We start from the raw sequence: 25800 nt of genomic DNA on the forward strand, positions 1-25800 counted from the left end.
GTATCTAAGAATCTAATTACAGACGGACTGCAGGAATCAGAGCTATACCTATCCCACATGCTGTTTTAGTTTTTCTTGTAGGTGATGCGAATGAACTCTGAACTCGTCAATAAGATATAAGGCAATGTACTCCTCTTAGATCCTCAAGACACAGACTGCACCCCCACATACACATTCTGCCTAGGGATCAATGTTAACATATACATACGGAGAGCAGAGCAATGGAGCTATGGAGCTGATTTCTGCCATGCAGATCTGAGAACACAATTATGTCCTGCTCTAAATTATTGATTTTAATGATAGAGGGTGTAACATTTTCTTTTTCTCTCTCTCTCTTTTTTTTTTTTTTTTTTTTGAAAAGTACAATCAGCAGTTATAAAATCTAGCATCATGAATGTTAGAGAAGGAAGGGACCATTACATCACCCTGCCTATCTCCTGCCAAAGAGGGCTACTTCCCTACTGTACATTTTCTAGCCTTATACAAAATGTTTCCAATAATAACTCTCTGATATCTTAAATGCTCTGCAATATATTAACATTTTTTTAAAAAAAGTTTGTGATTATAAAACGAAAATGTAGTGTTCACAGGAAGGTGACAGGTAACCTTGGAACTACATGTCCCCTTTTTTCTACCACCACAGGTAGCAGCAGTAAAGCTTCTATACACTGCTCAGTCTACCAGCATGTCATAACCCTGACCTAAGGAGAGGTCAGTTTCACGGTTGAAAAAGTAGCTTAGCATGGCTCATTTCATCCTTCAGCTACCTGCTGAGATTACTGACAACTTAGCCAATGTATTTATTTATTTTTATTTCTTTACTGTACCCAAATACAGAGATACTGCCACATCTATGTACTTACTGGTTATATCTGTAAAATGTCTGCTGTGGCTGGCCCTATACAAACACCAGCCGGAACTCTTGATGATTATTTTTTCCACAAAGATGCAGAAAGCGTCTCTGTGGCTTCACAAGAAGCTTCCAAATTGAAGTATCCACGTCTCCCATACAGAACTCTTTTAAAGTTAACTTTATTCTCTTACACCTTCTCATCTACTTAGTACTTGTCCTAAACTGAAACATGAGAGATAAGAGTGACTAGTAGGGCAGGCAGGGCAGGATCCAGCAGCCTAATGAAATTAAGTGAGTTCCATGGACGAGGCCGTCTCACTATAAACTGAAATCCCCTGAACTCCAGCACCTCTGCCAAGCATTTAATCCGTAAAACCCTACATAACACAGCTGTGTTCAGGGGAGGAGGTGGGTGGGACTGTTTGTTTATTTTAGAAGGTTTTATTTGTTTCCTTTTCAGTTTTCTGAGACACACATATATCTACTCCACAAACATTAAAGAGGCACATCCACTGACGGTGGTGATGGTAATGTCACACCCTAGTAAGTAACGTAAAAGTGACTGTGGACAAATTGTTCCTAGGTGAGGGAAAACTGGATCCAAGTGTCTATGATGGAACTCACTTAAACTTGGCAGGATTGTCCAATGCAAGGAGCTCAGCCCAGGAGAGAAAGACTGGAGAACGGAATAAGAGAAAAAATGTGCCCACTGAGAATTGGACAGAGAATGCCATGCTGCCCTCAGATGTTAACAGCAGTCTGTTGATGGCCTGGACTGAATTCAAACTGGTGACCTAAAGCAGAAAGACTCTGTATCTAACCAGTAATCCCCTGATCCAGGGTAGTTCACTTTTAATCAGAAAACAAAAATTACAGTCCCAGAGGAGAGAGACTTCACTGAAGGGCAACATGCTAGACACTTAAAAAAATAAAATAAAATAAAATAAAATAAAGCTTATGAAAGAATATGAAATTTCTTCCTTCTATGTTAAATTAACTTTATCAAGGCTAAAAATTGGCGGGGGTTGGCAGGAGGGGGGAGGGAAGAGGAGGCACAGAGACGCATACACAACAGCACATTTCTTATAATTCTTGAATATTTCTCTCACTCAATTTGGATAGCCATTAATGGATGAAATTTCTTCAGTTACATTCTGTGATTCAGATTTTCATTACATTATTACACTTTCTGGATTAAAGTTTTACACAGGAAAAAAAAAAGAAAAAAAAGAAGAAGGACAAACAGTGAGAGGGTAGGCAAGCACAAACCATAGAAAGAAAATTACATCCATTTAAAACATAATAAGAGTTTAGATCAACAACCTTCCTGTTAATGGAGGCTTCGCAGCACAGCCTCAACACCAAAGTTAACTAGAGAGAATGTGTAACATAAAAAGTGAAATTATCTGCTTCTCTGAAATGACAAAAAATGCATTAACATGGATTAAAAGAAAAACAAACAAACAAAAAAAAAAACCATGGCATGTACTTTTTTCCTGAGACAATGTTAACTTCTTAGTTGATTAGTAAATGATTAAAGAGAACATGTTATGATTTTACAGTACATATTATTTACAAAATATGACTACATAATCTTATTGAGTAGTATATTGTCATACTGTCCGTGCAGTTTTCGAGCACATCAAAAACCTTAATAAATGACATGTCTAAGGTTAAATACTATTCAGAGCAGAAAAACATATTTTATTAAAGTCTGATTTTTATTCTAAATTCAGCATGTTTTCCATGCAGTTCCTCTTCTCTAGAGACTATATCTATTGATCATATCTACATCTGTCTATCAACAGCAGATTTTCTTAATACAAGGTGAGTTGTTTGTTTTTTTAAAAAAAAAAATCTTTTACATGAGTAATAAACATTGCTTTTTAATGTCAGAAACACACAGACTATGCTATGGACTGATAATGTGCCAACATTTTTGTTTTTAATTTAAACTCATTTTGAGTTTCATCAGCAAGGAAGAATAAAGCCTTGAAATGGTAACATTTGTTTTATTTTTCCTCTGTTCATTGACTCAAAATAAGAAAAGATAAAAGGATATGATAAAAAATTGAGCCAAAAAAAGTTGCTTCAAGGCAGATATTTCTTTATGTCGTGTTACAGTATGGAACAAAGTTTTACACACTACTTATAACCCGGAAAAATGGTATTTTTATTTCAAGTCTTAACAATACATCCTTGATGTGCTACTGACACCCTAACTACAGCATTGCAAATGGTGCTGCTGCTGTAAACAATCTAATTCTTTCTTTTTACTGGGAGAATGTTGCAATCATTAAAGTATTCTTGCCCTCTGTATGCTTGGGAGTGGTCTGTCCATGAGTTATTAATAAACCATGGAAAGGTGCAGCAGCAGACCAACTATTCATATTAATGAATGCCTCATGAATATTCAGCTGCATGTTGACTCTTACCTCAGAGGACTAAAGGAACCAAAATCCAGACCCCTATTCGACCAGTCAATGCTCCTAATACTGTAATCCTATTTTGAATAATAGCAACTAAATCTCTAATACAGTCTCTGTTGCAAAACCAAGTATCTGTTGCTCCTGTAAGAGCGAGTGGATTGTTACCAACTTCATTATTAAATAAATAAAAGCATATATACAAGTACACAAAATCTTTAATCTTAAATCTTTATTTTAGCTTGAACTACATAATCTGTAACTTAACATACACACAGATTTAGTGCTAAAATAAGTCACTGCTGCTTGCTACATCACACATTGAAACTAAATCTACCTATTTGGTATTAATCTTCCCCTTCCAGTCAAACACAATGCAATATGCACGGGCAAATGCATGCATTAGAAGCACACACACAATTCAAAACAGTCTGACTGCCATTTTTCCTCTTCCTCAACACCTTTCACAGAGACTCTTGTAGACTTTTATTTCTGACTTTTTATATTTTGAATTGAATTCTCTTCACCATAATCTGTTCCAGCAACACCAGATATAGGGTGTAATAGATGTAGAAAAATTCCAAATGGGACTTATCAAGGGCTTGTTTGCCTCAGTTATTTATCATTTCACCATTCTCTTACAATAACATTTTTCCTTAAAGAACAACTCGCCTGTAGCCAAGATGTGAATGCACACTAGATATCCTTTCAGGGCCAGCATACACTTCCTTAACGAAATCCACCACTTCCTTTTCACACTGAACAGAACTCCTTCAATTCAGTACATCCTCTAAAAGTTAAAAGGGAGTGCCTTTACATGTAATAACAAGCACCTGGGAAGCCAATTGGAGCAGTCAGAACATGTATTTTAATAAGTACCTCTTAAACATTCAATAACATCAGTGGTAATTGGGCACACAAATTGTTATTTACCAAAAAAAAAAAAAGCAAAGATTTTCAGTCTGTTACACTCAACATTTTCTGTAAGGTTACATTAGACATACATTTGAACAAGCATGAATTCTTATGCATTTATTCAAATTATCTCAAACATATAGAGAATTAACTGTGACTTTCTCTTGGTTAAAATTAAAGTCAGCTTTCTGTCCTTAAACCAGAGCCAATGGGGAAACAAAATATGTTTAGCCCTGAAATAGTTGTGGTAATTCAATCCCCACACTCTCCTTATTTTCTTGATGACAAAGAGAAACTCCCAACTGGCAAGGCCACCTGCACTGATTACTCCTCCATCCACACCCACGGAATATGAAAATGAGCCAATGATCATCAACCTTAATTTCTTCTAACATAAACATCAGCTTTTTTTTTTTTTTTTCAAGTTTGCTTCTCTAGAAACTCCCTTGTGATGGTGGGGAACAAAACACAAGACAGGAGAGGGAGAGGAAGGGGGAGGGGGAGGGGGAGGAGGGAAAAAAAAAAAAAAAAGGAGGGGAAAAGTCATAACTGGGGATGGGGAAAAAATAATCAAGATGACTGAAAAGAACTCCATGGTCTTTTTTCTTCTGTTCCATACAGAAGTTCTGTTCCACAACTTCACAACACTCAGATACAGGTATTTTGAGTCACTATCATCTCTCTTGATAGTAGCTTCTTTCCCTCCCAGTCCCTCTCTCCAAGCAATAAGAGAGATTATGTATTTTTATTTTTTATTTTTTTCCAAAAAGATATTCCTAGATAAAGGCAGTTGGTAAAAACAAAGATGGGTCTGGATGTCAGGAATGCAGGTGTGGCCCCATGTCAGTACTAAAGGGCCAAGCACAACTGGGTGGGACATTTCCAGTGTAAGAACTTCAAAATACAGTAGAGAATGCATCTCACACCTCCTGGTCATCCACATTCGGTTACTGCCAACTAGAATCACTTTTGGTTCACACTGTGTGGGGCTAGCTCCCACCAGTACTACATCACCTTCTAATGGAAGTGCCTTCTAAAGGCACTGATTAGGACTGTCTGAAGAATATCACATATATGTATTATATATAGTGTATGTACAAGTAATATATATAATACATACAAAATAATAACACTGCAGAAATAATTGTTTATATAATACAAATGTGTGTACTGAAAACAGATACTCTGTTATCGTGTTTAGTCTCCAGACAGAGCTAGATAGACCTGAACCAACATTTTTCAAAACGTTACACATTTATAAAATGGAAAATTTATCAATTCATTTGTGTATGCTTGGACATCTACTCTGCAGAAGTAATATTTTCCTGCAAATAATCTAAAAATCATTACACAGCCAAATAAAAGCAAAGAAGGTTTTAATATATCTTCTTTTTTTCATTAGAATTACTGAATGAAAAAGCAAATGAATGTTCAAAGAACATAACAAAAGTGTGATTGTATTACCTTCAGATACATTACAACAAGCTGTTTGTCGCCTACCAAACACATACAGCAGGGCTTCTGTGGAGACCAGAAGGCAGACAGTAACTTTGATCACGCAGACATTCCTCATTATTTCAGACCTCAAATCAAGTAGCAACAGTCAGGGGAAGAAAGAGGTGAGAGACATGGGGCTGCTGGGGAGGAAAAGGGAAGCAGACTGCAATTTTGTCCTAGGTTCAGCATCCTAATTTAAACAAAAACAGGCTGTTGGCATCTCTGTGCTTCCCTACACCCCCTCTCCCTTCCCCATGCTTCCCGGCCTCCTGGTTCACTAAAAATGACAAGCACATTTCTAGCCTCTGCTTTTTTATCAAGCTGACAAAGGTCAACAACACTAGCCAGAAGAGTGTTGAAGTATTCAGTGCCACAGGTCATCCTAATAGATACTGGAGGGACTCATTGCAACACCACTGTAAGCCAAGACAGCATGATTTTCAAGAGGCAGCACTTTGCACGTTCACAGCCTGCTTAATTTAATACAATACTAGCCTCATGTTTGCAAAATATCATCAGCACATTTCAGAGCTGGTATCTTTCTGTGGGTGACAGTAAGGTGACTGAATTCAGGCATGTTAACAGATGCACCTTTTTATGCTCTGTTAAACCATGTCACAGACTACAGCCCCTAAGTGCATTCCTTTATTTATGCTGCAGCCAGCTGAGCTAATTATCAGGGACAGACCTAGTAAAAGGTCTCTGTAAAGTCCAGTGGCTGTGTACGTGTGTAAAAAGGACAGGAGGGGAAAAGGGATGGGGTGGGGTGGGGTGGGGTAGGGGGTGGAGAAACACTCTTTTGAAAGCATGTTCTTAAACACATGGCTTTGAAGTCTTCATGTTGTTTCATCAGTGTTGTGTGTATGTACGTGTGTGTGGTGGGGGACTATGAGGAGGGGGGAAGAGGTGAACCAGCAGCTTGAGAACATAGTTATGTTTAATTCAAACGTGCTGGTCCCCCCACCCTTTATTATTATTATTAATAATAATTATAATATTAATATTATAATATTAATAATAATTATATTATTATTATTATTATTAAAACAGTTATGCTAAGGTCCAAACATCTATATAAAAAAATAGCACAAAAATCTCTTAAACACTAAAAAATAAGGGAAGATTTTACCCCTGAAAAAATAATTTATAATTCTAAACAAAAGTTTGTTACCCCTCTCTGCACATTTTTTTTTTCTTATTTTATTATGTGTGTGCAAAGGAACACTCACTTACAGCTCTCCTTCTACCAAATCTTCCAATATACCAAATGTTCTCTATAAGCTTTTATGCCACAGCCATATTTTATCAGTAGCAACAGCTACTTTCTTTCAAAATTCATAGCAAGTTTGGCTGGTTTTTAACCAAATGAATGTCTTTTGCTTGCATGACTTCTTCCTGTACTACAGTTTTCAGTTAAAAAGATCATAATACTTAAGAGAAAAGAGAGAAAAAAAGGACTTGATGATGACAATTTTTTTTACTACTCATGACTAAATGACCTTAACAAAAGAAGTAAATCATTTGTCTTATGAGCAATGTTTTTTTTTTTTTTTTTTTTTTTTTTTTTTTTTTTTTTTTTACAGTGTACAATTTAGCTAATAACTAGTTGGGGCCAATCTTTAACAAGTCACATATTTCCATTGTCCCTTCACCCCCTGCTTATGCTTTTACCACATCCTAACAAAAACATGACCAGAACTGGTGAAAAACATACGGTTCCAACTAATGAATCACATACTTTCCCGCAAGTGCAGTAAGTACTACCAGCTGTGACAGTCTTGCTTTGGCAGTGGAACTAGTGCAGAACAAGGCCGACACATCTGAAACCAGCTGTACTGAAAAACCACAAGCAATATAAGTCCGTCTGCCTTCTCAGGGGCTTCTTTGTCTCTGTCTGTGTCTCTGCTCTGTCCCTAAAACTTGCCAGCCATCTTGTTTTGACAGAGTTCAGAGTTTCAGAAGTTTCAAGGGGGAAAAATCCGCTGATTCAGGAAACCGGGTTTCAAGAAAATGATAAGGAGGTCTTTGTCAAATGAGCCCAAGTCAGTAAATTTAAAGAGACAGAGAATGCATCTACACATCTGCTCTGTTTGTACTTCAGTTTAAAGCACAGGAAAAGATACACATATACCTCAACATATGTATGTCCATAAATTTGTATTTGAACCATGAAGCGCAGACAGTGCTCATGAATGGGGGAGAGGGGTGGGAGAATGGTGTCATGAGGTCTCGGGATTTCATCACATTAAATCTGAGAAGGTCACAATGCTCAGAAATGTCTTAGTTAATCTCTAATTATATACATCATCCCAATGCTAAAACCAATGAAAGTTATACCTCGACTCACCACTTTATATGGTGTATATGCCACCAACTTTATTGAAGACTGTTCCAGCACTGTTTCAGAGAGGCTTTTAAAAAACTTGAGGGGGACAATTTCTTAATTCTTCCAAATGTTAAGCCAGGTACTATAATTAACACAAGCCTACTGTACTGTACTGAGATAATGTGGATTAAAAAAGCAATAAATTAATTTAGAAAAAATAAATCAGAATTCATCTAAAGGACTCTTCCTTCACAGGAAAAAATGTAACACTCAAGTATGATGCTCCAAGTCCTTCCAGAACTTAAAGCAAGTACTGAATACTATACTGGGAAGTTTCCTTTTCATTCCTCATCTTCAAAAGAAAATGCTCTTGCTTCCATTCCTGCAGAAATGGAAGGTGTAAGCCCTAGTATTCTCAATAATAAATAAATAATAAAGATCAAATCAAGATCTTGGTCCAGGACTGATTTCTCCTTATCTTGCAAATTGTGAATTTTAGAAAATATCCATATAGGAATAGGTGATTTTTTTTAGCAATTTTTTATTATTAATATAATTAATGATGCATTTTTCAGAATTTTAGAACAGATTGTCTCATTATGTATTATTAAAAATACTGCAATACTTGTAATATCATCACCTACATCACATAAGTTTTTTCAGCATCACATCACATAAAGTTTTCCAGCAGACGGAGATGTTCCCCTTCAGTTATATTTTATATATATATTTATATAAAATTATATCAAAATGCACAGCACCCTGTGACTGCTTTTTGTATAGTGTATACATGTGGTCACAAACACTGTGAGCATGTTTAGCAGCATTAAGGCTTTTGGTTCTCACTCAGGATGGTCGCATTACCCCTAAGCTGTAAAGACATTAAGTGATCTTTTGTGAGTCTGCCTATCAAGTGCAAACAACACTTTAATGCAGTGCCATGCCACCAAATATTTTGTATGCATACGTACTTTGCCAGAAAACTATTTTAAGTATACTATAACATATAAATACGTGTAGTTTGATCTCTATCTACACTACACACCTGTGATGTCATAGTAAGATCAACATAAGCACTACAAGTCAAATTTTACAGACCTTCCTCTGACAGAGAAAAAAAAATATAAAATAAACAGCTGAAAGTATTTAGAAATGAGAAACAGTCAGCTCTGTCGTACCAAATAATACACCATAAAATTTTAGGAACAGTTATGGCTATTTTTCTCTCCTAGACATGCCATGTAATCTACATGGAAGCTTGGTTTTCTCCATTTTTCAGAAGGTAAAGTAAAACTGTATTCATCCAATTCTGGGACATGGCTATCATCTCCTGAGTTTGTAGCCAATTATTGTCTCTCTTATAGCAAAAGTAGACTGATGCTCTTCTTACATTGCAACTGAGACTCTCACTAGGAATAGAAAATTAGGAAAGAAGATCAAGGGATGCTGATAGTCATCTCCATCCTCTCTTTCTTAATACAATAATCTGAAAACAACTGAGAAATAGGTCCTCTAAAGAGCTGCACTGGATGGACTTGGATTTTAAAGTGGTGTCATTGTTGTTGCTTTTTTTTTCTTTCTTGGGGGAGGGGGGGGGTTGTTTTCCTTCCTTCCTTCCTTCCTTCCTTCCTTCCTTCCTTCCTTCCTTCCTTCCTTCCTTCCTTCCTTCCTTCCTTCCTTCCTTCCTTCCTTCCTTCCTTCCTTCCTTCCTTCCTTCCTTCCTTCTTTCCTTCCTTCCTTCCTTCCTTCCTTCCTTCCTTCCTTCCTTCCTTCCTTCCTTCCTTCCTTCCTTCCTTCCTTCCTTCCTTCCTTCCTTCCTTCCTTCCTTCCTTCCTTCCTCTTTCTTTCTTCTTTCTCTCTCTTTCATTCTCTCTTTCTCTCTCTCTCTCTCTCTTTCTCTCTCTCTCTCTCTCTCTTTTTACTTATTTGTTTCTTTCTTGTCTTGTCTTTTGGGGGCTGAGGGAGAGGGAAGAATAGGTATAGCATCTTAGGAAAAGAAGTTGTTAAGGTGTCTGATGTATTACCCTAACATCAGCCCTGCACAGTAGCAGCCTTTTAGTAAATATAAGCTAAAAGGAAATTGCAAACTCCAAACTCTTTACACACTTAAAAATCACTTTTTTTTTTTTTTTTTTTTTTTTTAACTGTAGGGCAGAAAGTGGTTAGGTTTTAATGATTTACTGGTTTACCTCAAATTACAAACTAATAAAATATATTTCCTCTCAAAATGAAAAAGGTCTTCAGCAGACCTTTGTAAAGTCAAATAAAGAATAATCATAACAATACCAAACTGCAATCATTGAATTAGCTTTATGACTTTATATTAACTTTTAATGTAAGCTTTTTTTCTCTTTGTGAGTACAGAAAATCACACCTTTCAATTTTCCTAAATTCAAAAGAGAAAAAAGAAAGGAAGGAAGGAAGGAAGAGAGAGAGGAAGAGAGAGGAAGAGAGAGAAAGAGAGAGAGAGAAAGAGAGAGAGAGAAAGAGAGAGAGGGAAGGAAGGAAGGAAGGAAGGAAGGAAGGAAGGAAGGAAGGAAGGAAGGAAGGAAGGAAGGAAGGAAGGAAATAAATAGGAAGAATCAAATCAGTCAAGCAGCATAAGAAAGAATTGGGAAATCAATTAGAAATATCCAGCACCAACATGGGGAGGGATAACTTTTGCAAAATATCTTTTATAACCTCATTTATAAGTATACAGCTAATTCTAAATCCCTGTTATCGGAACATTTATTACAATGATTATGAACTAAATCATCATATGAACAATATGCCCTTTTAGCTAGTATTCGGATTTCCATTTTTTTTTCTTGCATGGATATTTTATGGAAATATTTTATGGAAATTAAAATTCAATTCAATATAAAGTGATTTCAAAAACTCCAATATAAAGTACCCTGTATGTTAGCACTCCTTGCTACTCTTTTCAGAGTAGAGCAAAACACAGTCATAGATATTCCCCACACTGGAAACAGAAGCTATGTTTATACCATTTCAATTAATTTGTATTCATTAGTTCAGATTTTTTCATTCACATATTTCCAAAGAACATTACAGCAGAGGAACTTCTGATATTAATTAAACAGAGAAATCTATTCATTTATTTATTTATTTTCTGGAAAAAAAAAATCTATTAGGATTCAAAACCAAAGTCATGTGACATAGCCAACTGCAAAATTAATCCAGTGTTTTCCAGTAAAGGTAGGACTGTTTGAATTGAAACTATTTCTTTTTCCATCAGTTGTATGAATCATACAAATTACAGCCCACTTATAAACCAAAAAGAATGAATAAATTCACTACACCAATTAACTGTTTGACTAAACCGGGTTGTAATTAACAGCAGTGATGACAAAAAAGTGGAAGCTACTATTAGTTAATAGTTACTGTTCAATGTTAGAAAATTGTATAATTTCTCATAAGAAGAATTATAACCATAGATTTCAATATGATCGTAACATTCACTGTTTCTCTGATGGGCAGATGCAAATAGAAATCACCAACCCACCTACTTTCAGCTACTACTTGAATTCCTTTGGAAATAGCTAGCCTTTTCTCCCAGGGAAGGGAGCATCCAAGGCAGCAGAAGATGTTTTAAGGTTGTCTGTTCTTCAGCATGTCAGCTGGGTGACACAAAGTTCTCCAGGTGTTGAGCCAAGTGAGGCAATAAAATAAACAACTCAAAAGCACACCTGCATGAGGCAGATGTACAAACACCATAGAAGACTGTGAATCTAAAATTTAAGTAATTTTTTTCATGTTCATATGAATATACTTTCATTTCCTCTTCACATCTACATGAAAAAAAAATCCTCTCAGATATATATGTGCAATTCCACAGTTCTTCAGTGAGAAATGTGGTGTGCTTTTTATGTGAGAACACATACTATGTAATACAAAGGCTACTCAGTTTGTTCTTTAGGGTTTTCTTTTTCATTTTTTTTCTTTTTTTTTCTTTTTTTTTTCTTTCTTTCTTTTTTTTTCTTTTCTCAAATCAAAGACTAATTTAGGTTGGAAGAAACCTCTAGAGGTCATCTGGTCCACTCAAAATAAGGATACTTTTGAGCAGCTTGCTCAGCACCTTTTTTGGTTTAGTTCTCCTACATTATTTTTTTCATTTTGAAATGATTGCAGTCAGAGAATTCTTGACTTTATTAATTAATTTATTATCTTGCTTTATTAAGCATTACTATCTACAGTAAGAAAAATGAATGTGGGTGTTGAAAGATTTGTCTATAAAAAAATGACATGGGCAGGATCAAAGGTTAGGAGCTTGCAGTTCAGTCCATCACACTTTGTTATCTAACCACTGTTTATATTGTCTTTTAAATAGACCTCATCTTCAAATTAGTATACCCGCTTAACAAATTGCCCTTATGCACTTCTTTTCCAAATAAGTAATGAATATACAAAACAGTGTGTGTGCTAATACTGAAGTCTACATCATTTCAGAAAGGAATCTCTATTTCTGTTTTGTGCTTAGTTCTTACATATATCTTCATATATTTAGTCAAAAAGTCTCACAGAAATCAAAAGTATATAGAAATGTCCAACGTTCTCTCTCCCTCCCCCCCAAGTTTCCTATTTTTTTTCCCCTTTAACAAGATAGAAAAATATACATTGCCCCCAGAAAAACACTTTCCTTTTTCACTAATCATCTCCACCATGATGCCTAGTCATAATTCTGAGTAAATAGTTTTTACTGTACCTTTTCTTCCTAGCAAAATCTCAGCACACCTTTTGAAAAGAAAGAGTACAACTTTTGAGGACCTATGCAGATAAAGTTATTTGTAACAGGTACATATCATATGGCACTGTGGTTAGAAGTCCTAAGATGAGTGCTATTAGTGACTTATTTAAATTAGTTTATTTTGCTTCCCATTTAAGCTCCAGAATCATCTTAGCCAAAGCTGGCAGTCCTGCAGATGTGAACTGTGTTACTACATAATGGGGATAGCAATGGAAATATTTTCTTGAAAAATTTGACTAGCCCTAGTAATACCCACAATTTACGTACATGCAGTCTACATAAACAGTTATTCTGGATTTAGCTTGTGTTTAGTACCACTTGATAAAAACTATTACCAATGTGGTTTACATAAATTACATGTAGTCTACTCCATATGGAAACCATATTTTAGCAGTAAGCAATGTTTAATAGTGAACATTCTGCCTTGCTCTCTCATGGGCAGCCTCTTTCTCGCCTCTCTCTGGCTGTAATATTCCTACGACTTAAGAAGATATTTAGTTCATGAAACAGGTCATTTGAATATTCACACTGCAGACAGATTCATTTTATCTCATGTTAACAAGATGACTAGCTTCTTTGAAAAGTAGTGCACCGTATTATCCTCGCCCATAGTTTTTTCAAACATAGGCTGATAACAACAATTCACTGCATGAACATCATTATTTGTCTAAGTTATTAATGACTTTTAATTGTTTATTTTATGATAAGTCTCTTTACTTTAGCCCCTGTCATGTAAAATTAATTAACCAACATATCATGAAGGAATACAAGTACAAAATAGTTTAATATTTTGTTATTACTTTGTGTACTTTTGTAACATTTCATAATTTTTGTTTAATAACAATGGTATCTTCTACATTTTATTAGATAGGATATAAGGTGTAGTTTAAGCAGAAATCACAGAGCACTATATATCAGAGACAGATGAACTTCCTGAAGATTTTAAGTTTATATATATACTTAGTTTTCCTTACTACGTTTAGGCAAAAGAGACAATTTTTCTGTCAGGGCTGTAAAATTTTAAGCTGGAATTGTGATCTTTTGAAGTTCATGGTAGTTTTGTACTCCACCCCTCCCACGCCACCCCCCCCCCCGGCCAGATTTAACCCTCAAATTTATAATGTGTTTAATATATCAGTTAGTGGGGAGAAAAAGCAGATTCTAACAAATGCATTTCCAGAGAAATAAAAGCTATTACAACAAGAGCAGGCCCAACCTGTTCCTCTGTTCTTTATTTAAATCTTTAATAAGAAAAAGCTTGAAAATTTTACCAGAATCAAATAGTCAGAGAAATGTAATGAAAACCATGCGTTAAAAAAACTAACAAACAAACAAACAAACAAATAAATAAATATTTGCAATGTAGAAAATTAGAGTGAATTTAACCAACAATGGCAACATTGCTAAGGAGTTTTACAGTAAGTCATACAATGTGTAAATATCTGTATTCCTATGACATACTTCTATAGAATTCAGAAAGCTTGCATTAAGGATACAATTCATAGCTCAGATACAACGTAAACTTCCAAACATCTGGTGAACTTCAATGCAGAGCTTTCAATCTCCCCAGAGAGTTATCAATTGGACTATAATGTTATCAGCTTTCACACACTTCTCAGTGCAATGCAATCTACTTGCCTGAGAACATGAGGGAGAGCCAGGAATTCCTGTTCCAATTCCAAATTTGTGGACTCTCTAAGATTTCTGGTAAGTCAAGAGTTCCCAGCTGCCTCACTTTCACAGTCTCAAAAAATGGGGATATATTTCTTTGCTACTTTTCAGATGAACAAAGACTAATTACTGAATTACTGATCATTATATAAAAACTTAAAATACATACTTTTTGAATGCTAATGTTCACTTCATTGTCACCAAATACAGACACTTTAACACATGGAGAAGACTTTAAAGAAGGAACAGCAATCAAAATCTCTATATGAGCAAGACATCTCTTAGATCCAGATACGGTGATAACATTTACAAAAGCAAATCATACTTTCAATTGACAGTACAGTTAATGCAATGATATACTATAATTCATAGTAATTTAGATAGCTGTTCTCTCCTTTTCTGGCTCCTTGACTTGTCAAAAGCACAATTCTATTCCACTTGGTGTGCAACAGTGACCTGTCACAGGGTGCACAGAATACCATGATATGTTCCTCAAAGACAATTACAACAAAAAGTTGTTTGTCTGCTTCCTGAAGGCAGAGTTGTTTCCCAAACTTAATGAACTACCAGGGAATACCTGAAGTGTGTGGAATCTGTACGTTACCAAAAGCCTACCTTCTGACATGAACATATATATCCAATGCCAACATCAGACTATGAACTCCTAGCTCAGAGTCTGTGTCATCAGCCTGTTCTTTTTCAGAAAAATACATTAGGAAATCTGGATCCCACAAAGGCAAAAGGGAGTTGGTAAATATCAACAACAGTATTTATTGTGAGAAACACACGGAGAAGTGGCAAGAAAAGCACAGACTTTTTAAAGACAATTGAATTATTGGGCACTATTGAATTGAAAATAGGGCACTATTCACAGTTTCTCATAGAAGAGCTTTAGTAAGTGAGAAATCGGACAAAGAAGAAAAAGTAGATATATCAAAAAATTACAGTAGCATGGTATGCATCACATAAAAGTTTGAAAATTTTATCAAAGAGAAATATTTATTCCAAATTTACAGTTTGGTAAAGCAAGGCATACCAGGTGGAACTGTAATTAAAAAAAGTTCCATTGAGGAAGTTTGAGTTGCATACACTTGAAAAAATCAGAATTCTGTGACAGAACAGCAATAAACTGAACTTCACTATTGCTTTGTAAAGATCCTCTCACTGAACTAAGCTTTCTCATACAAAGGTGATGACAAGGCATGTAAACAACTCTGCATTGGTTTTAATCTCTTAGTATAACAAGTAGCAAATGATCCTTACACTAAGATAAATGTCTATGAGGGGTAATCTCTCTTTAAAGCCAACCTACTCTCAATTCTTTGGTTGGGAAAATGAGACTGTTCACCCTGGAAAATCCATTTAAAGAATTTTTTAACAATTTCTAGTCCCCCAGATTCATAAATATTTGGGTCATGTTCTGAAGCCTTGAAACCAACTGTTCAGAACAGGTTGGGATTACTGATATTCAAATACAAGTACACAGAAAGCTATTAAACATGAAGAGAAGGGTTTACATGGACAGCTTGTACAACTGTCTCCAAAAATGTTTAGTGTTCCAGATGAAAATTCCATGACAGAATGTATTTCATGAAAACAATTCACATGAAGTAGTTCTGTAATCTCTGATAGCATCATAAAGGTTGTTGACATCTGATTTTTCAGAAAGCAATCCCAATTCATAGAGAACCTTTTAGGTTTCCATTCACAGAGGATGCATCAATCATAACAATAAACAGTCACTTTTTCCTTATTTAGCTATCAAAAAATTCTGAGAAGAATATCACGTGGTATTTTCATAGATAATTATGTACAGTTTGGGTCAGATCTATTTAACATGGAAATACTGGCACAGCTCTAACTTTTATTGTGAGAGTCTGTTACTACTGGCAGAAAATTTATGTTCATATTTTTCTAACTTCTAATTTCAGTGTTCTGCTACTAATTATTAATGTCAAAACCAGAACAAAAGCTCACTGCTTGGCATGTTGACTTCTGCACACAGATGTCAAACATACAGGGTTCATTAATGATTTCAAGGTGCTGGAAACCAAAGAGATGTCCAAAACTGTGCTGCTGATTATTGGTTCTTTTCAGATTAGCATCTTCATGAATGGAGAAAGCACAGTTAAAACCAGAATCTTAATTTGACATACACTCTAAGACATTGTACGCTTACATGTAGTATCATGGAAAACAAACAAACAAACAAACAAACAAAAACAAAAACAGGAGAGTCTAGAATACAATTTAATATAAGCATATTTTGCTGAACTGCATGGCATTGAGTGGTTACCAGAGAAGAAAGACTAGTGTTCAAAACATAAATAATTAAAGACCCACAACTGAATGTTTAAAGGTCTTCAAAAACAGAGGATGTAGACTTCTGTCTACATCTGTTCAAAATGTCTTATATGGACAGTTTTTTGTTGTTGTTGTTTTGTTTTGTTTTGTTTTTTAAATTGCAACAAGTCAGCAGCACATAGTTATCTGTGTAACTGACAAAAAACTAGAATAGGACATAAACTGAAATGTGCATAAGCTTTTCCTAAACATTACAAAGAGCGTTTAAGTACACTGATGATCTCCCCATTTAGTCAACATGACATTTTGTAACACTAGAAAACTGTGTTTTAGAAATTCCAGAACTGTAGATTAAAGTCCCTTCTACTTCCGATACCTATCAGACCTGCCATAACACACTTACTCCAAGCAGAAAAAACAGTAATAATTATGCTCTGATTACCACATACTCAACAACATTTGGCTGGAGAAGGGGGTAAATAGTAGCTTGATGAAGTTCCAGATTGCACTGTTTTTGCAAAAGCTGAGACTAATTGGTAAGGTTACAAAAGGTGAAAATCTAAACATAAACTCAACCCATATAAGAAGAAGAGCCATAATAGCCTTTGCATCCACAGCATTTCTTTAGAATCCCATATTAATTTTTGCAAGCTTACATTCACAACTGCTAGTGTGAAGTGTTTTCTCACATTACCGAGCAGATCCACAGAAACAGCAAGGGAAAGCAGCTATACACTGATGTCACACTCACAATTATTATTAGGGTAGGAGAGTTTTCATAACCAGCATCTTTCAGTTCCACAAATCTGTAGCAGCATTTGAAAGGAATGTGGGTAAATCACTTACAGACATGTGAGACTGTTCTCTTTACACTACCTCCCAGAATTGTTCTATTCATTACTGAACAGGCTAGTCCCCAAAGTCATAGCAGCATTAGAAAGTAGAGAAGAATTAATTGTCACTTATACTTCTCTGGAAGACCTGTGGAAACTCAGAAGATGGCTTTCTATGTTAGTCTTCCCATATACTTGTATAGAACAAGAGATTTATTCACCAAACTCACCTCACAAACTATGCGCTATAAGTTATGATTAGGGTTATAGCATCTGGGATCCCATTTTGTCTGTGAAGAATCCAAAGTCTGGGAATTGTGTCTAGTGTTTCAGTTGGGCTGCCTGGTTACCAATAAATCATAACAATGCCCAGTGCCCCCAGCTAGAATCAACCCCATTGTATATGCACTTGCTTGTATAAGCACAGATGGCTTTTTGGATGATTTATCTCTCTGGCAAGCTTGCAAAAACTACTGGACAGCTCACACACAGTTAGTTTGACTTTTCAGGAAGGGTCAACTGTACAGGTGATCTGTTCATGTGCACTAAGCCCAGCGTGTCCCAGCCACACTGTTCTTTCTCACTTTGAAGGGACTCTCGGTTCCATGAACATGCATTAGGTCTGGCATTTCTTCAGAAGCACGAGACTCATTGAGCATGTGCTACACAGAATGTGAAGACATTTTTATGTCCAGGAAATCCTAGGCAGAAATACAATGGGCATCCTTACTCACCACATCTGCCTTTCAACAAGGTAATCAGAAATCAGTTCACTTGCTGATGGACTATTTGCCCACATGATGAGAATTGCATATAATAAACAGGACTACTTACAATAACATGATGATGACACATTTGTTTTATTAAGAAACTCTTCTTTAGGTGACTTTTTCACAATGCAAAGTAACCCAGTGGGTACAATTGCTGTGGAATGTACCAATCTGAAAAGCAATTTCAATTATTTTTAAACATATCCATTAAGCTTTATCATATTAAAAAGTTTTTTCAGATCAACAAAACCATACCACTTCTAAACATTGCTATGGGTTTCACTTTTTTTTTTTTTGTGGTATATTATTGTTGTTAACTGCTATATTGTCAGCATCCAATAATCACAATATCACAATAAATCACAATAAATCACTAAATGTTTTTAAAATACAGCTTTTTCTCAGAAAACATACTGCTATTCTGTTTTTGTTTGTTTGTTTGTTTGTTTTCCCTGAACAGAAACATTCAAAACATTCAAGTCATATGCTTACAAATTAACTTTTGAACACTCCAGTAACCATGACTGCAATCACTTCCTCTGTCAATAACTCTCTGGCTGGGCACTAGGAAGACAGCCCTGCTTTCCCATCCCCCACTGAGTACAGAAGACGAATTCCTTCAGCAATCTCTCCTTCAAGCACTGCAGATCATTTTGGGAATTCACTGCATATAGAGTCCCTGAAGTGTGTATAGAACTCCATGGAAGTCACTGGCATTTCAGCCATGAACAGCAGTGAAGCCACTTATGCTTGAAGAATTAAATATATTCTCTTCCTACTAGAAAGAAGAATATATCTCTTCCTACTAGGCTGTTTTCTACTCTGCCTTTGCAGATGGCCTGGGACCAGAAGATCTGGATGGAAATGTCTGTAGAATTCGGAAATCCATCCACACTGTGAAAACAGAGTGTATAATCTAAATCTTTGTTTAACAAATATAAAATATATACCTGTAGTCCCAACTGCATTCAGGTTCACAGAAACACTCTCCTTTTTTAAGCAGAATGATACTCCTTTACTGTGATGCAAAAACACAGAAGATAAAAAGTAGAGCTTGCCTGTATCTGACAAGTCTTCTCCCACCACAAGCAAACATTAAAAGTAATACGTTGCTTAGCAACATTTATCATTTGGGTTAAACTTGTTCATCATAGTTAAGATTTATCTTAATGTTTCACAAGCCAAAATAAACAATGACCCTATACTTACAGCACTGTTTTCACAAGTTGTTTGCAGAAGTGCATTGACTACTTCTAGGTTGTACCATACTTTTAGCATGGAAGTTTTAACTTTTCTGTTCTGCTCCCCTGTTGTTTCTACTGAAAAAAGTTTTCATAAAAGCAGATGACCACACAGACAAGGGGATCAGCTAAAACAGCTAGATGTTTAGAAACAGCAACATAGAGACAAAATGCAAATAACTCCAGTTTGCAACAGGACTACAGCATCCCAGTGATCTTTAGAAAAGCCTGACTTTTAGAAGCTTAAATGCAATACTAGTAAATGTAGTGTCTTTAAGATGTAAGCATGGACTTCCAGACAAACTGAAAATCCAGGGAGCAATTCAGAAAGGCCCAAGAAATTTATTTCACACTGTAGTAGTATTCTATGCAAGCAAATGGACTCTAAGCAATAATGTTGAAAAGAAAACTTTCTCTCAACTATGTCAATTAATATTTTTTTCTAAGGAAAGATGAGTTACGACCATAGGATTTGCCTCTGTGTAAAATATTTGTTTCTTTGATTGCAAAAGTTCTGATACAATTTTCCACAGAACCCACGTACTGAAATGTGTGAATGTGAAAATTAAATGGATTACTTATCATTGTCCAGGCACTTAAATACCAGAAATAAGAGCAAGCTGTTCCCAAATAGATTCTGTTAAAAGTTTCTAATGATGACAATGATAAGAAAATATTATGCTTTAGGTAATGTTTCCTGCTATCTCTTCAGGTGCTTTAAGAAGAAATAAAAGGGAGTAGATTCTGTTAAGATCCTAAGACCTCTTGTAAAAACATTTATTAAAGTGAGATACTAGCAATGAGAACAAACACTTTAAAATTAGGCTATCAGCATGACTAAAGTGTTTGCTTAACATCTCCTCCCATTTCTAAGACATCTCTTAGATGTCATTCTGAAACAAACTCAAGGTGCCTCTCAGACTATCAGGAGTGGAAAGTGTCATGAGTGAAATCAGTTACAACTCTGCTAGATATTATCCTCTTCCAGAAGTCTACACTGCACAGCCATTACCACCTCTGCACTTTAGTGCTCAACGCTGCTGGGCAGGAGGGCAAGGGCTGAAGGACAATTACACCATCATTAGTCTTTAATTTAAGCAGCAGCAGACATTGCTGTAAAAACCCACAGAACCCAGACAGAACCCACAGTGACAAAGCCCTGCTCCCACCTTAGGAGAAATAAATCTTCAGCCAATCAGAAAATAAAATTTTGAGACTTTAGGAACACAGGCAGCACTATTGCGCTGAATCCTGTGTGCTCTGTTATGCTGTGTGTGCCTGGGTCAGATTTTTTTTTAATTTATTTTATTTTATTATTTTTTTTTTTAAACACAAACATGTTTGTTTATTTTTTTCCATATAAAGATGGCCAACAGAGTAATAAAGAATGGTAGATGGTAGTACAGGGCACAGTAATAAGACACAAGGAAAGATGGAACACGTGATTAGAGAGTAAGGAGAAGAGCAATCAAAACAACAAAGGGAAAGGAGAAAAAGGACATTGGGAGTATGCAATAATAAGAGCAATTCCAGACAACCAGTAGTAACAGGGTCTTTGCGGGTCTCCAAGGCACTGCAAAAACGTGGTGTCATGGACAGGGAAAACTCTTTCATCCAGGGAAGATGAAAAGATTTAGTTTTGCCTTCAGCAATATGGCACTGTAGTGCTCTGTTCATGTGGCTGAAAGCAACCACCTCCAAACAAAAATTGCTGCAAGTCTTCTCTGGATATGGAGCAGTGTCCTTCTCATTCTCACCAGCGCAGAAATGCAAACATAAATTAACAAGTGCTCTGCAGAGTTGTTCACATGAAATTTTTCTTATCCAGTCAAACATATATTTAACTTGGGATTTACAAGGTTTTTGTTTGCTTGTTTCTACCACAAAGTGTAATACTCAAATGATTTATTTCATAGCAATGTAAGGATTAGGATCAAACATCACAAGGTAAACAGTCATTGAAAGCAACTGGATTGTAATAGCTCATCACAGCATAATTAGTAACAACTCACTAAATCTATGGACTAGGAGAAGAGTTAAAATGCATGCTCATAGTGTAAATATTGTTATTTGCAAACTGCCCAAGCACTGCAACAATTCTCAGGGAGGATCACATCCCTCAGTATTGTATCATTCAAAATTCTCTAAAGCAAAACTGGGTATGTGTACATAAACTGCTTTTTATGAACATTTATTCCAAATGCTACTAATCTTTCTGTCTGTGTGTTCACTTTGTGTTAACTTTCTCTAAATATTTTGGTTACTATTTTCTGACACAAAAGTTTGCAGAAACAACTAATTAAATTTAAGTGAAAGCACTCTATGAATAGGTTCCTAGAACACAGGCATCTGCAACAAAGGATTGCAGGTCAAATATTATTAGGCCACAAGGAAATGCAATGGTATGCCAGTTGTTAAGTTTCTAAAGTTTAGTTACTATTTCCCCACCTTAACGCGCCCTTTTCCAGTGAGTCTGGATAAGCTCTCCTATTTACATAGTATAGATACACATTTTACTAAGAGCATTCCTATCCTTTCAGCCAAATTAATGCTATTATTATTATTAGAATAATAAATATTAAATATTAGAATTATGAATAGACTGTACATGAACAGTCTTCAAAGGTTTACAATTTATTTTTTTTTCATTCATAAAGTGCCTTTCTTCCTAAAAAATCATGAAGATTTCTTACAAATGCTGTATTTATTCATTTCCACTGAAATGCTGATACATCTGGTAGAGACTGTGTAATTTCTTCAAATGCACACAGGGATTATGGTAAATTTTAACAGAGGACTTTGACCTGTCCAAAATGTACTACGTACAAAATAGTACAAAATGTACTATTTTTCAGGCTTTACCGTTTTTTTGCAAGTTGAGTAGTTCAGGGCAATATAGTTACAATAAATAGGCACAAGATTGTTATGAATACAAAATCAGGACCTTTATATTTACAGACAACAGATACTACCTTGGTTCCTTTGAGAGACCTCCTGGTCATGATACATCATTCATGTATTTCAGAAGACCAATGAGAAGACCAGAAGAGTGGGTCCTGCCATGATTTCAAATGTCAGTCTCAGGAAGGATTGGGATTCAAAGACGTGAGCCCAGTTTTGAGATATCAGACTCTTTGCTCAGGTAAAGATCTCATCACTTCAGCTGGGAATTTTGACAATGCCAGGTTTGTAAAGGACTTCCTCTTTATTTAGATGAGAAAACTATCCATCCCATTCAGGCTATGCTGTGAATATTACAGTATTTGATGTACTGTAAACCATGATGAAATATAAAATGTGCAATGGCATTAAAAGTGGAGTCTAAAATCCAAAACAGAACTGACATGTATCAACTGATTATAAGAATGGAGTTTAATTTGTATCCTTCTTTTACAGGCTACACAGTATGTTAATGGAGCTCTCTCCTTTGAACGATGTAAGGAATATGGGTACATGGTATATAAATTCAGGTGAAATAAAGCCCCTGTAGATTAGAGGCAGTTACAGATTTATTTATTTATTATTTTTTTTACACTTTTCATGCAAAATACTCCATTGTTATAAATTCTGTAAAAACTAATTAAAGAGTTTTTAGAGCTTTGCCTTCCAGTCTGTATAACTGAGAATTCTTATGCTTGACCTGCAGGTACAAAATCTTCTAGACTGCTGAACTGTTTGCCTGCCTGTCTCATTTCACAGTAGAAAAATATTATTTTAAAAACTCAATTTGAGATCTATAAGTGTATGCTCATCACTAAACTGTTGTTAAGACATACAAGAAACTGTTCTCAGATTGTGGTCCCTTTACAGAAAATCTCTAGGATGTCTTCAACTAGTAGGAAACATATAGTCAATTTCTCTTGTTATTACAAAATGAGGTCTAAATTCTGTCTTTAAAGTTGTGCTTAAAATGCTATATTTTAAGTGAATTCTTTCTACAGGAAAACATTTTTTAATCATTTTTGTACGTGAGTAACTCCATTAAAGTCTCCTTATGTGGTCATTTTTGATATGAGTAAGATTCAACTCCTGTGGACTAAGTTAGAGATCAAGAGAAGTCTCAGAAAGAAGGTTTAAAAGCTAGTGTTACTTGATAATTCTAACTGGTCATGGAGATTTGTGGATAAATCCACAAAGGATAAATAAGATGTGTAACAGGTGAACATTAGTCAGCTTATATGTTTCTGCCCTTCCTTCTTCATATGTAATTCTCATACCCTTCCTTTCACTGAAATTTTTCATACATGAAAATATGTGCATGGCATGCATATGCTCCCATTCTCACAGACTTGCTAATAACCAGTTTATTCCATGCATTGCATGACTACTGTTTTTGCTCAAAACTATTTGTGGCTACAAATAGCCAGTACAAAGTTCTGATGCTAGTAATTTCTGCAGAACTTCGTGCTACTGCAACACACGTATTTTGTCAAAACATAAATCTGTAGTCAGATGTGTAGTTACACCTGTAGTCAGGTGTAAGCATTTGGCAACCATTTTTTTTTAGGAACAACAATGACATAATCCATTTTTTTTTTCCCTCTAAATTTATTAATTTCTGCTTTTTCATTATTTTATGATTTTCTTCAGTATGATTTTCTTGACTGAAGCACTGACGACTTTCAAAAAATCTAGCACAAAAGTTTATCCATTTTATAATTATGTACATATTTGAAACTTCTTTGTCCCCTCTCCTTTCCCCAAATATATCAGCTTTTATAACATTTAGAATACAAGCTTGTTATAATATTGACTTGTTATTGTGTTTAATACAGTATTTAAAAAGAAAGCAAAAAAACTCACAAAACAAGGGAAAGCCCTCAGAAACTTTTCATTTTCTAGTCTTTAATCAAATTTATGTCATTTGGTCTATAAGCTTAGTAGCATCCTCAATTCTCTGGCAGATTATAGCTGGTAGCTCATTAGACTGTTCTTCACGTTAAATTACTGAAAAGTGTGATGTATTTATAATACAGCTTGCAATGCTATAAAATGGCTCATCAATCTGTTTTATTCATGGAAAGTCCACATAAGGCCACTAGTCTGTTACTGGCAATAAACCTTGGGTGCATTTTCAAAAGACCTGCATATTAGATAGTGATTTATAGACCCCGTCCAAGAAATCAAACACGATACTAACAAGGCAAGGCATAACTCAGTTGACACTTCAAAAAGCAAAGTAATTCCATAAGTACATCATGTGACTATGACCTACACAAAGAGTACAGAAGAATATCTTGTCCATAAGTATAACATGGACTTGAGAGAATACAATTTCCAATGCACAGTCTTTTTTATATCTCATATATATACATATATAAGAGATATAAATAAATATAAATATAAAATAACTATGTATAAATAAACATATATATATATATATATCTGTTCTTAGCAAGTTAAAATTAATACCTACTCCTCCTATTTGTGTGTTCATGTGATACAGTGCTCATATTGCGTTGCCTACTATACCCATCTTGTGATTGCTATAAAGAAGGCTTTTTAGCATCTGGGAACTATTTACATCTATACTATTTATACTACACTGCACTGAACTCTTAGTTTCAGAATAACAACAACAACAAACAGCAATCCGTTCTAAGTTTTTAAAATATTTTTCTTTTCAATCTAGCAAACAGGTTAAAAAGTTAAATTTAAGTTATTCCATGGCCTCAAAAAATTGCACACAGTTTTACCTTCTTTGGTATTTTTTCAGTAAAAAAAAAATATGTTAATATTCAATATGGAAGGATATTTAATAATGACAATACTCGAGATGGCATAAGGAGTAGGAAAGGTAACTGTCCAATTTATTATGCTCCTTACAGCAAATAAGAACAGATTAAAAATGGAAAAGCATATCTTCCTGTCCAGTATTAACCATGTTCCTGGTGACAGGAAGTATTTTGATGTAAGAGAACTCTAAATTTTCCTGTAAGCGTGAACATTTTTCAGAATGTGTCGTGTGAAGTATTGATGTGACACAGTTTGCAACAAAACTGATGGAAAAAGTTTCAGTTTTATCCTTCTCTCAAAGATCTCAACCATTTCAATAATTTCAGTAGAATTTCAGATTGCTTGCAATATTCTCCCTTCTTTGCAGTTATGGAGTGAAAAAAGGGAAACTAACTGTAAATGAGAAGAGGTGGCACTCATTACATACACAGTATTACCAAAAGCACAAAATCTATGACATCAAAGAAGGAAACTATTT

At 35.2% G+C, this 25800-nt stretch overlaps 1 protein-coding gene across 10 annotated transcripts in view; it reads right to left on the reverse strand.

The window, feature by feature from the left end:
- The window catches only part of BNC2 (basonuclin zinc finger protein 2), a 381816-nt gene that overhangs the window by 194201 nt on the left and 161815 nt on the right, over nucleotides 1-25800 (reverse strand). The window lies entirely within an intron of this gene.

The sequence above is a fragment of the Anas platyrhynchos genome, chromosome Z (assembly GCF_047663525.1).
Source record: "Anas platyrhynchos isolate ZD024472 breed Pekin duck chromosome Z, IASCAAS_PekinDuck_T2T, whole genome shotgun sequence".
In the NCBI taxonomy this organism is placed as follows: Eukaryota; Metazoa; Chordata; class Aves; order Anseriformes; family Anatidae; genus Anas; species Anas platyrhynchos.